The sequence below is a fragment of the Chiloscyllium punctatum genome, chromosome 5, assembly GCF_047496795.1.
Source record: "Chiloscyllium punctatum isolate Juve2018m chromosome 5, sChiPun1.3, whole genome shotgun sequence".
In the NCBI taxonomy this organism is placed as follows: domain Eukaryota; kingdom Metazoa; phylum Chordata; class Chondrichthyes; order Orectolobiformes; family Hemiscylliidae; genus Chiloscyllium; species Chiloscyllium punctatum.
Window position 1 is genome coordinate 145,598,518 of NC_092743.1, and position 16,004 is coordinate 145,614,521.

General features: G+C 41.3%; 1 protein-coding gene across 1 annotated transcript in view; it reads right to left on the bottom strand.

Moving 5' to 3' along the window:
• LOC140477521 (cytochrome P450 7A1-like) overlaps nucleotides 1-13,388 on the bottom strand; it is a 96,215-nt gene extending 82,827 nt beyond the window's left edge. Inside the window, exon 1 of the mRNA XM_072571593.1 lies at nucleotides 13,368-13,388. The gene's annotated coding sequence lies outside the window, so the exon portion shown is untranslated. The remainder of the gene's footprint in view (nucleotides 1-13,367) is intronic.
• Between the last annotated feature and the right edge of the window lie 2,616 nt (nucleotides 13,389-16,004).

Below are 16,004 nucleotides of genomic sequence, written 5' to 3' on the forward strand. Positions count from 1 at the left end.
GAATTGTGGTTACTATCACCAAAGTGCTCACCTACCTCCAAATCTAATACCTAGCCGGGTTCACCACCCAGTACCAAATCCAATGTGGCCTTGCCCCTTGTTGGCCTGTCTATATATTATGTCAGGAAACCCTCCTGCACACACTGGACAAAAACTGACTTAAACTACTTGAACTATAGTATTCCCAGTCACTATTTGGAAAGTTGGAGTCTCCCATAACACCTACCCTGTTACTTTCACTCCTATCGAGGATCATCTTTGCTATCCTCTCCTCTACAATCTGGAACTATTTGGAGGCCTATAGAAAACTCCCAACAGGATAACCTCTCCTTCCCTATTTCTAATCTCAGCCCCTACTACCTCAGTAGACAAGTCCTCAAACATCCTTTCTGCAACTGTAATATTGTCCTTGACCAACAATGCCACACCACTCCCTCTTTTACCATTTTGTCTGTTCTTACTGAAACATCTAAACCCCAGAATCTGCAACAACCATTCCTGTCCCTGTTCTATCCATGTCTCTGAAATGGCCACAACATTGAAATCCCAGGTACCAACCCATGCTGCAAGTTCATCTGCCTTACTCCAGATGCTCCTGGCGTTGAAGTCGACACACTTCCCTGTAGTGGACAGTTCTCCCAGTATTCAATGAGATCTAACCTTGCTATCCCATGGGGAACCTTGTTGAATGCCTTACTGAAGTCCATATAGATCACATCTACTGCTCTGCCCTCATCAATCCTTTTTGTTATTTCTTCAAAAAGTTTAATCAAGTTCTTGAGACACGATTTCTCATGCACAAAGCTATGTTGACTATCCCCAACTAGTCCTTGCCATTCCAAATACATTTAAGTCCTGTCCCTCAGGATTCCCTCCACGAATATCAACTGTCATATTGAAAAGTTTGCAAAAAATCAGGGGCAGCCCAGCACTGATTAATTGATTTACATTACCTTCATCTTCTGAAAGGCTGCTTGGCATTTTGCTAACCAGGATTTCTGTTGAAAGGATTATGCTCAAAACATCGATTTTCCTGCTCCTCAGATGCTGCCTGATCTGCTGTGCTTTTCCAACACCACACTTTTCGATTCCGCAAATCAAATCACTTTCACTTGCTTCTTGAACAAATTTGTTAAAGGTACAGCCACTGTATTGAAATTACACAAAAATTTCCAGTAAAGTCCACACATTATGTTTTAGAACGAGGGAATTCTATTGGAGCCTTCAGTTTTGCTATCATTAACAACATGCATCCTTGTCCTACAATACGTCCTAGGTGGTTACTCCTGCTTTTCAAAACTTGGTAACTTTATTACCAAGCCAGCAGAATGGAATTGCTTAACCAGATTTTCTACTTATCTCTATATACCAGAACATTGACTAAGTAAACAGCACAGCTATGAACATTATCCATGACTTGATTGGCAAGTCTTTGAAGTTGTTGAAGCATTCCTACATCCAAATGACATTACCGAGTATTGGTATAATACATTTGGAGTCACTAAAGTGTTTTTTTAATCCTTGATGTTAATGGCAGTTACCAGTATCCCTTCAAGTGTTCAGTCTTAGAAAGGCATGAGGTATTGCCAATCCTATCAACACCATCTTTGAACTGTGGAATTGGATATGAATCTATCTTTTGTCACCATTTTTCCCTTCTGTAATCTATACAGAACCTAACACTAACTAACTAACTAACACTGTTGGTGAATTCCGGCTGTTTTAACTAGGTTCAATTCAGTGATTTGCCAGCATGTTCTAAACTTCTGTTTATATTTGAGCTTGTTTTCTTAAACTCAACTGATAAGAATATCATTTTATCAGTTCTAAATTTCATATGTCCACATCACATGTTTGGTTAGCTAGGCCAGTGGTTCCCAACCTTTTCAGTAACACAAACATGTTTCAATCAGACAAATACACCCACTTTGTTTCAGCCAAATTGATCATAAAAGTCATCTTGACTTGTATTTACCATGGCCTTACCAGAGAGGTTTTGCAACACAGTGCAAACTACAAGCTAAAGAAGGATCAAAAACATTAATGTTTCAAATTCACCAGAAAAAAAATACACTGTCTTTGACTGAGAGTACAGACACATTTTTAATATCTGCTCAAATCAACTTGAAAATCAGCGAGCTACTGGGAAACCTGGGCCTGCCTGCCTGTGTGTTCGGAGCCTATTGATCTGGAAAGGAATTGACATGCATGGTATTGGATGTCACCCAAACTCTGGAGGCTCAGTCTTGCACAGTTGTTAGGGCCAACTAGTTTCAGCAGATACTGCTTTCAATAATGCTTCCCGAGGCTCTGGTGAAAATTGAGAACACGGGCGCAACCTTGATGCTCGGGTAATGCAGCTGCTGCTTCAAACACCTTGTGACACACTTCTCATCTTGCCATAGCATATCGGTTACAAACCACAGAGTTAGGGACCCAGCGACTGTATCACTACAGAATACCTTGTACTTCCTCACTACATCTTTATGCTGCTTTCTCTAAGTATAAGGATACAATGTCTAACTGTCCTTGTATTTAAATTGTAGGAGACTCACTTTGAGAACTGTTTACCTCTCCTTCTCACTCACTCATTATGTTCATCATATTCCACTTCCCTATGATGATGTCATTTCAACATGTTTATGTGACAGACCTACACGTCGTCTTCCTACAATCAGGTGAATCACTTTAGCAACTCACCCCATTATTTTGTAAGGGCCTTTGATTTGAGAAGCTCATCTTTCAGAGGCAACAAGAACAGTACCTATTCTCCTTCTTGAATCATTCTAGTTTCTGAATGTTTATCTGACTATTCTTTCATTTTTCACCTCTGAAACTTCAAAATTCTCTTGTGCTACTTTATGTTCTCCTAGAACACAGACACATGTCCAACATTGAGGATTAGTCTTTTCAGTTCAAGAAGTTCACCCTCACAAAATTTCAATGGATCAATTCTAATCTCATGACCATAAATCAATTCAAATGGGCTAAAACTAATAGATTCATTTGGGAATCTCTGCTGGCCAATAGGAAGAAATCAAATTCTTTGTCCCAACCATCTCGGACTTTCTGTGATTATAGCTGCCACTATCGCATTCATTCTTGTTAAATTATTGCCCAAAGGGATTTCCCTTTAGGATTGTTATGGACTTGGGTGCTTTGTTTGATGAGAAAAGGAGGAGAAAGTGAGGACTGCAGATGCTGGAGATCAGAGCTGAAAATGTGTTGCTGGAAAAGCGCAGCAGGTCAGGCAGCATCCAAGGAGCAGGAGAATCGATGTTTCGGGCATGAGCCCTTCTTCAGGAATGATGTTTCGGGCATGAGCCGTTCTCCACTCCTGAAGAAGGGCTCATGCCCGAAACATCGATTCTCCTGCTCCTTGGATGCTGCCTGACCTGCTGGGCTTGATGAGAAAAGGAGTTACCTTCCCTTTACATAAAAAGCTTTTGTACTCTCTGTACTTAATCTGCTAACTCTGCGTGAGTCCCTATCTCTGCAATGCCGACTTCCAATCTCTAGTTGTAGTTAAAGATGCAGTCTGATCTGTGGCTGTATCCTTCTGGTTTTCCTTTTCACACTCATTCTTACGACCTTTCATAATTCCCTCGCAATTTCCAGCTTTCTGAATGACTGTGTCCTACCTTGTTAGAATGGAAACACCTTTTGTTCATTTTATTCATTTGCTCCATTATTATTTCTTCTGCAGGAAGAGCAGGAGCGTCGGGCTGGGGACTGACGGGAAGGTGAATCACTGATTTTAAAACTTACCTTGTGAGTAGGCAGAGCGCACACTGAACAGGAGCAGGCACGAGAGCTGAGTAAGTGAAGCAATATATTGGAGTGGTAGCATTACCCGAAATGCTACTTCAGTAGAGTCTCCCATCCATCCTCTCCTCCAACTAAAGACAAAGGTTCTGTGCACTGGATTGAGAAGGTAACTAGTTTTTTTTTAATTCTTTATTTCTCAACAGTCTCTTTAGGAATTTCAAACAGTGGGAATGGAGGTTAGGGCAGCTGAATGTTCCTCCTGCAAAATGTGGGAGGTAAAGGTCACCACTAGTGTCCCTGCTGACTTCATCTGCGGGAAGTGCACCCAACCTCAGCTCCTAGAAAACTGCATTAGGGAACTGGAGCTGGAGCTGGATGAACTTCGGATCATTCAGGAAGCAGAGGGGGTTATTGAGAGGAGTTACAGGGAGGTAGACTCACCTCAGGTACAAGAAAAAGGTAGATGGGTTATAGTCAAGGGACGGAAAGGAAACTGGCAGGCAGTGCAGTTTGGCTGTGGCTATTCCCCTCAACAACAAGTATACCATTTTGGACACTATTCAGGGGGAATGACTTACTAGGTATAATCCGTGGGGTACAGGTCTCTGGCACAGAGTCTGTCTCTGTTGCTCAGAAAGGAAGGGGAGAGATGAGCAGAGCAATAGTCATTAGGGACTCCATAGTTAGGCGGACAGTAGAAGGTTCTGTGGGGACGAGAGAGACTCATGTTTGGTGTGTTGCCTCCCAGGTGCTAGGGTTTGTGATGTCTCAGATCATGTTTTCGGGATCCTTGAGGGGGAGGGGGAGGGGGAGCCATCCCCAAGTCGTGGTCCACATAGGCACCAATGACATAGCAGGAAGAGAGATGGGGATTTAAGGCAGAAATTCAGGCAGCTACACTGGAAGCTTAGAGCTAGAACAAAGAGAGTTGTTGTCTCTGATTTGTTGCCCATGCTAGCGAGGCGAGGAATGGGGAGAAAGAGGAGTTGAACATGTGGCCACAGGGGATGGTGCAGGAGGGAAGGTTTCAGATGCCTGGATAATTGGGACTCATTCTGGGGTAAGTGTGACCTCTATAAGCAGGCTGGTCTACATGTAAAACATAGGGGTAACCAATATACTGGGGGGAAATTGCTAATACTCTTTGGGAGGGTTTAAACTAATTCAGCAGGGGGATAGTTCCAGTGTTCAGGAACTTGAGAATAGTAGGTCAGAAATAAGGTTTCAAGGTTGCATGATTTCACCAGCAAGTAGGAAGGTGGTTTGAAGTGTGTCTACTTCAATGCCAGGAGCATTTGGAATAAGGTGGGTGAACTTGCAGCACAGGTTGGTATCTGGGACTTCGATGTTGTGGCCATTTTGGAGACGTGGATAGAGCAGGGACAGGGTTAGTTATTGCAGGTACTGGGATTTGATATTTCAATAAGAACAAGGAAGATGGTAAAAGAGGGGGAGATGTGGAATTGTTAATCAAGGTCAGAAAAGATGTTTGAGGACTCATCTACTGAGGTAGTATGGGTTGAGGTTAGAAACAGGAAAGGAGAGATCACCCTGTTGGGAGTTTTTATAGGCCTCCAAATAGTTCTAGAGATGTAGTGTAAAGGATAGCAAGGATGATTCTGGATAAGAGCACGAGTAACAGGGTAGTTGTTATGGCAGACTTTAACTTTCCAAATATTGACTGGAATAGTGTAGGATAGATAGACTTCAGATTGGTTCCACAGATCAGTGCAACATCGAGGGCCGAAGGGCCTGAAGCGCACTGTAATGTTTTATCTTCTATGTTCTACTTCAGCTTTTGATTTTCACCTCCACCCTCAGTACATTCACTCTCTGATCTGGGAAGGAGATCTTGGTACATCCCCAGCCATCCATTCCCTAGGCTACCTTCCTGTCACTGTCCCATTCAAATTTACAAAACATTTTATTTGATGGATTAGCTCAGACCTGTCAGCCATTTTTGCCGCTTGTCTAGCAACTGCAACCCTTCATTCCTCAACGTGGGGTCTTATTACAGAAGGTAGTGAGTGTTTAAGTTCTTCTAAGAGACTAATCTCTCTGAGTTTCATATGTGGTTTCAGCTTCTAATGCTTGTATCAACCTGTCAGAATCATTTTTCTTAACCATTTTGCATTAAATGCATATTTTCCTGGAATTTTACAAACATGTCTGTATGTCTCTGCTACTAACTTATCTGCAACTAATGTAGGCATTTTTGTTTTGCAATGTTATAATTCCAAGAAACCATCTGACAGTGAGGTATAAATCTGCTGTGCTTTCCCTGTCAACTTACTCTGCCTGAACAACGTGCAGTCCTCTTTTGCCTATTTCATTTGTCTCGCTATTTTTCTTTCAAATAACACAATGAATACTTCCACACCTTTTTCCCCAGTTTTTGATAGGATCTGTGCAAATCAAAATACTTTCAGACTGTATTTCAAATTTTGATTGATATTCTCCCTCCCATGTTCTGGGGTGACATGGTGGCTCAGTGGTTAGCACTGCTGCCTTCATTAAAACTTTCATACCCTTTCGAGTGTCTGGTGACAAAAGTGAACTCAATCCTCTTGTTGAGTCTGAATGTGAATTCTGTAACTTTCTTGGTTTTGTACTCATACCTCAACTGATACAGACCAGAATCCCTCATGTCCTTTTAATCACTTTCTCAACCCAATGATATCTTTGACAGTTTGTATACATTTATAACCAACTCTCTCTGTTCCTGCATAGTTTTAGAAATGAATATTATTTTTGATTTTATATTATCTTTTTATGTCTGACAAAGTGTCTCTTCACATACTCTTACCATTGTATTTCATCAACCATGCCTGCTTCTTTCACCAACCTATGTTCTTTTGAGACCTATCATTATCCTCTGTACAAGTTGCAATACTTCTCAGTTTTCAAATTGTACACTGTATTATAAAACTCTAGTCATTAATGAGTATAAGTGAGTTGTAAAGAACAAAGTTGAATTTATGTCTCATAAGTTAATTAAAACCTGAACTTATTAACACCACTTATTCTATCTGTCCATTAGTTATGTATATTCTTTTGTTTACTTCATTGCACAGGTCAAATGTAATCAGTTAAATTAGAGAGTGACTTAATCAATCACTATTCTTGCATGAACTTTGCAATATAATTGCAAGTACTTTTCTAATGTAGCTTCTAATCCCCTACTTCCCAAGACTAAAATGTAATTTCCCACAGAATTGAGTCTGTGTCCCTTTTGAATTGTAGAAACTAGTCTACCCAAAATAGCTGTTATACAAATGTGGGGCTTAACATTGAGAACCATCATGTTACGCAACTCACAGCCAATCACAACCCACAAACACACTTATAACACCGGTTGCTAAGTAACAAGTGGTTACTTAAGGTGATTTTCCTCTTTTTAAATGAGGAACACCAAAGGCCAATTATAGTGTCCTACAGTAACCCCAGCTCAAACCTGTTAACTCATTACAGATCACAAATCAAACTTTGCAAAGATACCCACAAGATAGGGTTTTACGTTAGCTTATTATTATAATTTATTTCCTTCTTTAATAGATACTTGCATGTAGTGCATTATTAGCTGAGGAAATACATAAACTTAAAGACATGTTGTGATGAATCTGGACATGAAAATTGTCATTGACTGAGTTGGGTTTAATTTTACTTTTGCCTTCTGGCTATGTGGAGTTTATTGCTTGCCCCAAGCAGTACAATCAATGTAGACACTCACAGGGGAATGAATTATAGATACAACCTTGTGTTTCCTATATTCTGGCTGATAGAATCATTATGAAACGTCTCTGTCCTCATCAAACAGACAGCTTTCTCTCTTCCCATTCTCCTGTTGCTGTTTGTCCTTTAATAAATTAAATTGACCTTAAATGTTCTTAACCTTTTTAATGAAGCAAAGCTCTCTCGACAGTTAATTATAGAAACATGACTATAGCTTGAAATATCCCAGTTGAAAATAATTAAATATTTGGAACTTTTCCATTGCAAAGTGTCTAAAAGTACACAAGAGTTTTCTTGGAGACATTTTAGTAAGAAACAGCCATATCCTATGAGAATAGGTGACTTGCCCATACAACACATGTAGGAAAAGCAGTGACAGTAACTCTAGGTGTGCAGGGCAACGTGAAAAATGAAGCTGAGATTTCAGGGAGGGCAGCCTCACCCAGGCCTGTTTCTAAGTGGGAGCCAAAATCTTCAATGTCCTTTGACAGTAACAGGAGGTGTTTGACATACTAGCCAATGTACACAGTAACTCAGACTGCATGACAAAAGGATGGTTGGAGAGTTTGAGCTTCGGGGAGAGGTTGAATAAGCTTGGACTATTTTCCCTGGAGTGTTAGAGGCTAAGGGGTGACCTTATAAAGGTCCTTTAGTCTGGAAATAAAAGTAAAAAATGCTGGAAAAATAACTCGGTGATTTGTGTATATTTCTTCAAACTACCTTTTGGGTTCACTGCTCATGATGTGGTCTCCTGGAGAAACCAGGGCGGCAGCAGCATTGAGGAATTCCCTGCTTCAGGCTGCGAGCAAGACCCTGAGCTCCCAGCAACCTTTTGTTTTCATTGGCTAACTTTCCTCTCAAACTGAAATCACTGTCATCCTCAGCATCCTGTTCTGTTACAGTCAAACTCAAAGTAAACTTGTGAAACGGCCATTCAATATTGGCTTCAACAATACAGATGAAATGGTTAATTTTTTTGTTTAGTAGAGGAATAGCTGCTGAGCAAGTGTGTAAAGAACAATGCCAAAGTGACATCAGATCACATGGAACTGGGCCCTGAATCTGTAAGGTTGACAATAAACCTAATTCTAATTCTAAAGAATGTTGCAACTTGTTACTAAAGGCTCTTAATGTTCACTAACAAGGGTATAGACCTCAACCGACTAGAAACAATTTCATCACAAATGATGTCTTCTTTTGATTCTATTTCTTTGCTTGAATGAGTATTTCCCAGAGTAAAAAAATAGTAATTAACAGAAATTAATGTACTAGTCATACTGGAGCACTGTTCTGAGTTACACAAGTCAGACCAGGGATGTGTCATTGCAAGTTTTACTGGGTTTCCTTCTGGATTGTTTACCTTCCAATAATTTCAATTATTTGCCAGGCAGCTCAAGGTAACTGTTCTGCTTATGCCATAGCAATTGGGGCTGGGACCTCAACAATTTACCATTCATATAAACTACTCAGATGAAAAGACAAAGGTATGATTGCAAAATTTGCTGATGACACAAAGATAGAAAAGTAAGTTGTGAAGAGGACATAAAGATGCTGCAAAATAATAATGATAGATTAAGTGAATGAGCAAAAATCTGACAAATAGTGTGTAATGTGGGGAAATGTGGAACTGCCCAGAAACAGACCCTTCAGTCCAACTCGTCCATGCCGATCAGATATCCCAAACCAATCTAGTCTTATTTGCCAGCACTTGGCCCATATCCCTCCAAACCCTTTCTATTCATATACCCAACCAGAAGCCTTTTAAATTACGTAATTGTGCCAGCCTCCACCACTTCCTCTGGCAGCTCATTCCATACATGTACCACCCTGTGTGTGAAAACGTTGCCCCTTAGGTCTCTTTTATATCTTTCCCCTTTCACCCTAAACTTATGCCCCCTAGTTCTGGACTCACCTATCCCAAGGAAAAGACTTTGCCTATTTACCCTATCCATGCCCCTCATGATTTTATAAACCTCTATAAGGTCACCCCTCAGCCTCCGATGCTCCAGGGAAAACAGCCCCAGCTTATTCAGTCTCTCTCTATAGCTCAAATCTTCCAACCCTGGTAACATCCCTGTAAATCTTTTCTGAACCCTTTCAAGTTTCACAAGATTTATCCAGAACTGAATGCAGTATTCCAACAGTGGCCTAACCAATGTCTCATAGAGCTGCAACATGACCTCTAAACTCATATACTCAATTAATGACCAATAAAGGCAAGCGTTCCAAACACCTTCTTCACTACTCTGTCGACCTGCGACTCTACTTTCAAGGAGCTATGAACCTGCACCCCAAGATCTCTTTATTTGTCAGCACTTCCCAGGACCTTCCCATTAAGTGTATAATTCCTGTCCTGATTTGCCTTTTCAAAATGCAGCATCTCACATTTATTTAAAGTAAACTCCAGCTGTCACTCCTTGGCCTATCTAATCAAGGTATCCTTGTACTCTGAGGTAACCTTCTTCGCTGTCTACTACACTACTAATTTTGGTGTCATCTGCAAACTTACGAACCATTCCTCCTATATTCATATCCATATAAATGACAAAAAGCAGTGTATTTTAGGTTAGTAACATGGAAGGCTGTACTCTAACTGCAAGAAACTGAAACACTTGGCACACGGGTGTTTTATATTAAAGGAAATGTGGGCCCCTCTGGAGGAAGCTGAACTGTATCACCCACTCAGTATTGCTGTTTGAAGGCAGTTGCAAAAGCTTCAGTATTGCCTTTTTCACTGATGTGCTGGGTTCCCCAACATCGAGTTTGGGAATTTTTGTGAAGCTTCCTAATCTGTTTAATTGTTTAATTATCCACTACCATATAATTATCAACCACTCACGACAGGATGTGGCAGGGTGACAGATCTGAAATTTCATTCATTGCTTGCTGAATGATTTTGCTCTGTCTTTCACAAGCTGCTTCCAGTGTTTGCTGTGTGTTGTGCAGTCGGATCAGGTCACAGAGATAGAGAGGACATGTTGGGCTTTGCAAGCAAGGAGGAGAATGTTACAATTGTACCTTTGCTTAATTGGGAGCCAATGTATTATGCAGGGTGACTGGAACTTGGTATGCATAAGGAAACTGCAGTGTCTTGAATGACATCAGGTTTCAGAGGATAGAAAATGGGAAGCCGTCCAGGAGTATATTCAAACTTTAAAATAGCAAAGGCATTACATGGATTTCATCTGCAGCTAAACTGAAGCACAAGACAGGTCAATATGACAGAGATGGAAATAGGCAGTCTTCAAGGTGGCATAGAAGTGAAATGGAAAGTTTATCTCAGGGTCAAGAATAGTGCCACGGTTGCGTTCAGTCTAGTTCAGCCTCAGAGAGAAACCAGACCATGGGTAAAGTCATGGTTCAGGCCTGAAGTTAATGGCAAGGTCAAAAGTCTTTCCAATGGCTCATTGGAGAAAATATCTGCTCACCAAGTCCTGGATGTCAGGTTAGCAGTCTGATAATTTTAAGAGAGCAGAGGGTTGCGGGAATGGCAAAGTAAAGCTCTGTGCCATCAGTGTCTATGTGGAAGATATTATCATTGAGAAGTGTTATTCAGATAACAAATGGACAGGATCAAAGGTTGATCCTTGGGGACACTGAAGGCAATAATACAGGAGGAGGAAGAGAAGCCAGTGCATGTGATTCTTTGACTGTGATGAAGCAGATCCAAGTAAACCCAGTGATTGTGATTTTACCTGTGTGGGCTATAGTGGAGAGGTGTTAGGTGAGAATGGTGTGTCAAATCCAGAAAGAAGATGAGGAAGTACAAAGAGCGATAATTTGCATTTTTTCATAATGATACAGGGCATCATTTGTACCTTTGATAAATATTGTTTTGTGACTGAGATGGAAGTCTGATTGGAGAGGTTCAACGGAGGAGTCTGGGAAAGCTCAGCACAGACATGTGAGGCAATAACACGCTGGATCCAGGAACTAAAGACTGAGATGCAGAAATAAGATTGTTCAGCTCCTTGAGAACTTTCTGCCATTGTGACTGATCTTTTGACTTAATTCCACTTTTCCTTTGATACCTTAAAAGAAGAATATCTAATTATCTCAACCTCAACTATATTCAACAATTGAGTAGTTATTAACTGGGATAGAAAATTCTAAAGAGTCACAGTCTTCCATAAAGGTAGATAAATCTCCAGAACCTGATCAGGTGTACCCTAGAATTCTGTGGAAGGGTAGAGAAGTGATTGCTGGGCCTCTTACTGAGATGTTTGGATATTTGAAGAAGTAACAAAGAAGATTGATGAGGGCAGTTCCCCATGGGAGACTGGTTAGCAAGATTAGACCTCATGGAATACAGGCAGAACTAGGCATTTGGATACAGAACTGACTCAAATGTAAAACACAGAGGGTGGTGGTGGTAGGTTACTTTTCAGACTGGTGGATTGTGACCAGTAGAGTGCCACAAGGATCGATGCTGGGTCCACTACTTTTCGTAAATGATTTGGATGTGAACGTAGTAGGTACATGTAGTAAGTTTACAGATGACACCAAAATTGGAGGGGTAATGGACAGGACAGCAAAGAAGGTTACCTCAGAGTACAATGGGATCTTGATCAGATGGGTCCATAGGCTGAGGAGTGGCAGATGGATTTTAATTTAGGTAAATGTGAGGTGCTACATTTTTATAAGCTAAGATTTCCTACAGTATGGAAACAGGCCCTTAGGCCCAACAAGTCCACACCGACCCTCCAAAGAGTATCCCACCCAGGCTCATTCCCCAACCCTATATTTACCCCTGACTAATGCATCTAACACTATGGGCAATTTAGCGTGGTCAATTCACCTGGCCTGCACATCATTGGATTGTGGAAGGAAACCTGGAGCACCCAGAGGAAACCCACACAGTCACCCAAGGCAGGAATTGAACCTAGATCCCTGGCGCTGTGAGGCAGCAGTGCTAACCACTGAGCCACCATGCCACCCCTTTTGGACAAAGCAAATCAGAGCAGGACTTATACATTTAATGGGAAGGTCCTGGGAAGTGTTGCTGAACAAAGAGACCTTGGAGTGCAGTTTCATAGCTCTTTGAAAGTGGAGTCGCAGGTAGATAGGATAGTGAAGAAGGTGTTTGGTATGCTTGCTTTTATTGGTCAGTGTATTGAGTAAATGAGTTGGGCAGTCTTATTTCGGCTATACAGGATATTGGTTGGCCACTGTAGGAATATTGTGTGCAAATCTGGTCTCCTTACTATAGGAAGATGTTGTGAAACTTGAAAGGGTTCAGAAAAGATTTGCAAGAACTTTGCCAGAATTGGAGGGTTTGCGCTATAGGGAGAGGCTGAATAGGCTGTGGCTGTTTTTCCTGGAGCGTGGGAGGCTGAGGGGTGACCTTATAGAGGCTTATAAAATCATGACGGGCATGGTTCAAGTGAAAAAACAAGATATTTTCCCCAGAGGTGGTGAGTCTAAAACTAGAGGGCATAGGTTTAGGGTGAGAGGGGAAAGATTGTAAAGGGACTTAAGGGGCAAATTTTTCACGCAGAGGATGGTGCGTGTATGGAATGAGCTGCAAGAGGAAGTGCTGGAGGCTGATATAATTACAGCATTTAAAAGGCATTTGCATGGATATATGAATAAGAAGGGTTTAGAGGGATATGGGCCATGTGCTAGTAACTGGGACTGGATTAATTTAGGATCTTTGGCTAGCATAGACGAGTTGAACCAAACGGTCTGTTTCAATGCTGTACAACTCTTTGACTCCAAGAGGAGATATTTCTCCTCATTTCAGTATAAAACAATCAGCCCTTATGCCAGGGTGACATCTCCATGTTTTAGAATCACAGGCAAGAGAATATAACATCTTTGTGTCTAACGTTTAAAGCTCCTTCAGAATGCAATGACTCTCATCTTACCTCCAAAGAGCAATGTGTCGACCAACTCTCTCCAGCCTCTCATTTTAGAACAACTCTGACATGCCAGGTGTCAGTTAGGGCACACCTGTCTCGTGTCACAAGTGTTATAACACTGACTACTCTTCAAAAATACTTTATTGGCTTCTTTGAGACATCTAGTGGTTGTGAAAAAGCAAGCCTTTATTTTCTTTCAGGAGCCAATCTCATGAACTTTCACTGTACCATGTCCAATGCAAACACATCCTTCTTTAGATATAGAGACCAAACAGTCTCCTCAGTGTGCTCTAATCAAAGTGCTGTACAACTAAAACAAAACCCTTTATTTTTGGATTCCATCCTTTTCCCGATGAGTGGCATGGTGGCTCAGTGGTTAGCACTACTGTCGCACAGTACCAGGGACCTGGATTCCAAAAGTGGCCTAATCAATGCTGCAACATGACCTCCCAACTCCTATGCTCAATGCACTGACCAATCAAGGCAAGCGTACCAAACTCCACCTTCACCACCTTGTCTACCTGCGACTCCACTTTCAAGAAACCCAAAGGAACTCCACTTCAAGGTCTCTTTGTTTGGCAACATTCTCCAGTACCTTATCGTTAATTGAACATGTCAAATTCTGATTTGCCTTTCATTTATCTTTTATAAAGCTCTGGGGAATATTCTTTTATGATTTTCTGTGGAGAGACTGGGATGACGGGGAAGGCTGTGAAAATTACACTGCACTTCTAGGAGAACATAAGCCAGTTCTATAAAACTGTTTCAAAAAATATAGCAACTAACAATGGTGTAAAATGCAAAGAAATGAGAAAAGCTCAATGTTTTATTGTTGATGCATATATAAGAATGAAGAAATTGAACTGTTTTTGAAATAATCCCAGACATGTGGTCTTACATGTGAGAGGGCAGAAGTGCTAATGTAGTTTTGCCAGGTAAAATGGTTCCTGCTGCAGTGAAGAGCCTGGCTTCGACTTTAGAAGTTGCATTGAAGAGGCTTTGAGCTGGCTCGGAAGCACCTTCAAAATAGCTTGCCACAAGTTTTAATACGCACTTCCATTTAGATTTAGAGATGCCGGTTTTGGACTGGGATGTACAAAGTTAAAAATTACACAACACCAGGTTATAGTCCAACAGGTTTAATAGAAAGCTTTCAATTAAACCTGTTGGACTATAACCTGGTGTTGTGTGATTTTTAACTCCATTTAGTCAGAATGCCTAATTATGGATTACCCAGTGTCACATTCCTTTTCTCATGTTTTTTTCACTGTCAAGGTATAGGATCAATTTCCCTCCTTGGATTGCTCAATTCTATTGGTGAAAGTAGAGTAGCCTCCGAAGCTCAAACAGTCCAGATTTTTGATGAAGTGGCAACATATGCTTCATTATTTTCAGCCTTGTTGTAGTGTTTTTGACTGCTGTTAGTACAAGGAAATGCATCCCAAGTCCACCAGCCAGCCATCCCTCGTCTGATTTTACATTTGGCACCATCAACCGTTGAGGGGGATTTGGTTAAGAGAAAGAAAGAAGCATATGTCAGGTATACAAAGCTAAAAATCACACGGTACCAGGTTATAGTCCAACAGGTTTAATTGGAAGCACACTAGCTTTCGGAGCGACGCTCTTTCATCAGGTGATTGTGTTACGATCGAGCCCTCCAGAATCACCTGATGGAGCGTCGCTCCGAAAGCTAGTGTGCTTCCAATTAAACCTGTTGGACTATAACCTGGTGTTGTGTGATTTTTAACTTTGTACACCCCAGTCCAAAACCGGCATCTCCAAATTATGTCAGGTATAGACAAGATAGGGTGTAGGTTTGCTCGCTGAGCTATAGGTTTGATATCCAGACGTTTCATTACCTGGCTAGGTAACATCATCATTTATAGAAATAAATAGAAAGCAGGAGAGAACAGCTTCGCTTCACTTGGAGGTTGCCACTGATGATGTTACCTAGCCAGGTAATGAAACATCTGGATATCAAACCTACAGCTCAGCGAGCAAACCTACACCCTAAACCTCAACCTGAGCTACAAACCTTCACAAACCTTGCGAAGACAGGATAGATTGAATGAATCCTTAGAAGCGTATTGAGGCAGTAGGAGTACACATAAGGAAATTAGGAGGGCAAAAGGGGACATGAGATAGCTTTGGCAAATAGAGTTAAGGAGAATGCAAACACATTAAGGACAAAAGGGTAACTAGGGAGAAAACAGGGCCCCTCAAAGATCAGCAAGGCACCCTCTGCGTGGAGCTGCAGGAGATGGGGGAAATACTAAACGAGCATTTTGCCTCAGTGCTTACTTTGGAGAAGGACATGGAAGATGTAGAATATGGGAAAATTGATGGTGACATCTTGAAAAATGTCCGTATTGCAGAGGAGGAAGTGCTGGATGTCTTGAAACACATAAAGGTGGATAAATCCCCAGAATCCTGTGGGAAGCTAGTGTTTGCTGGGCCTCTTGCTGAGATATTTGTATCATGGATAGACACAGGTTGAGATGCCAGATGCCTGGATGTTGGCTAATGTGGTACCACTATTTTAAAAAGGTGGTAAGGGCAAACCAGGGAACTATAGACCAGTGAGTCTGACATCGGTGGTGGGCAAATTGTTGGAGGGAATCCTGTGGGACAGGATTTACACGT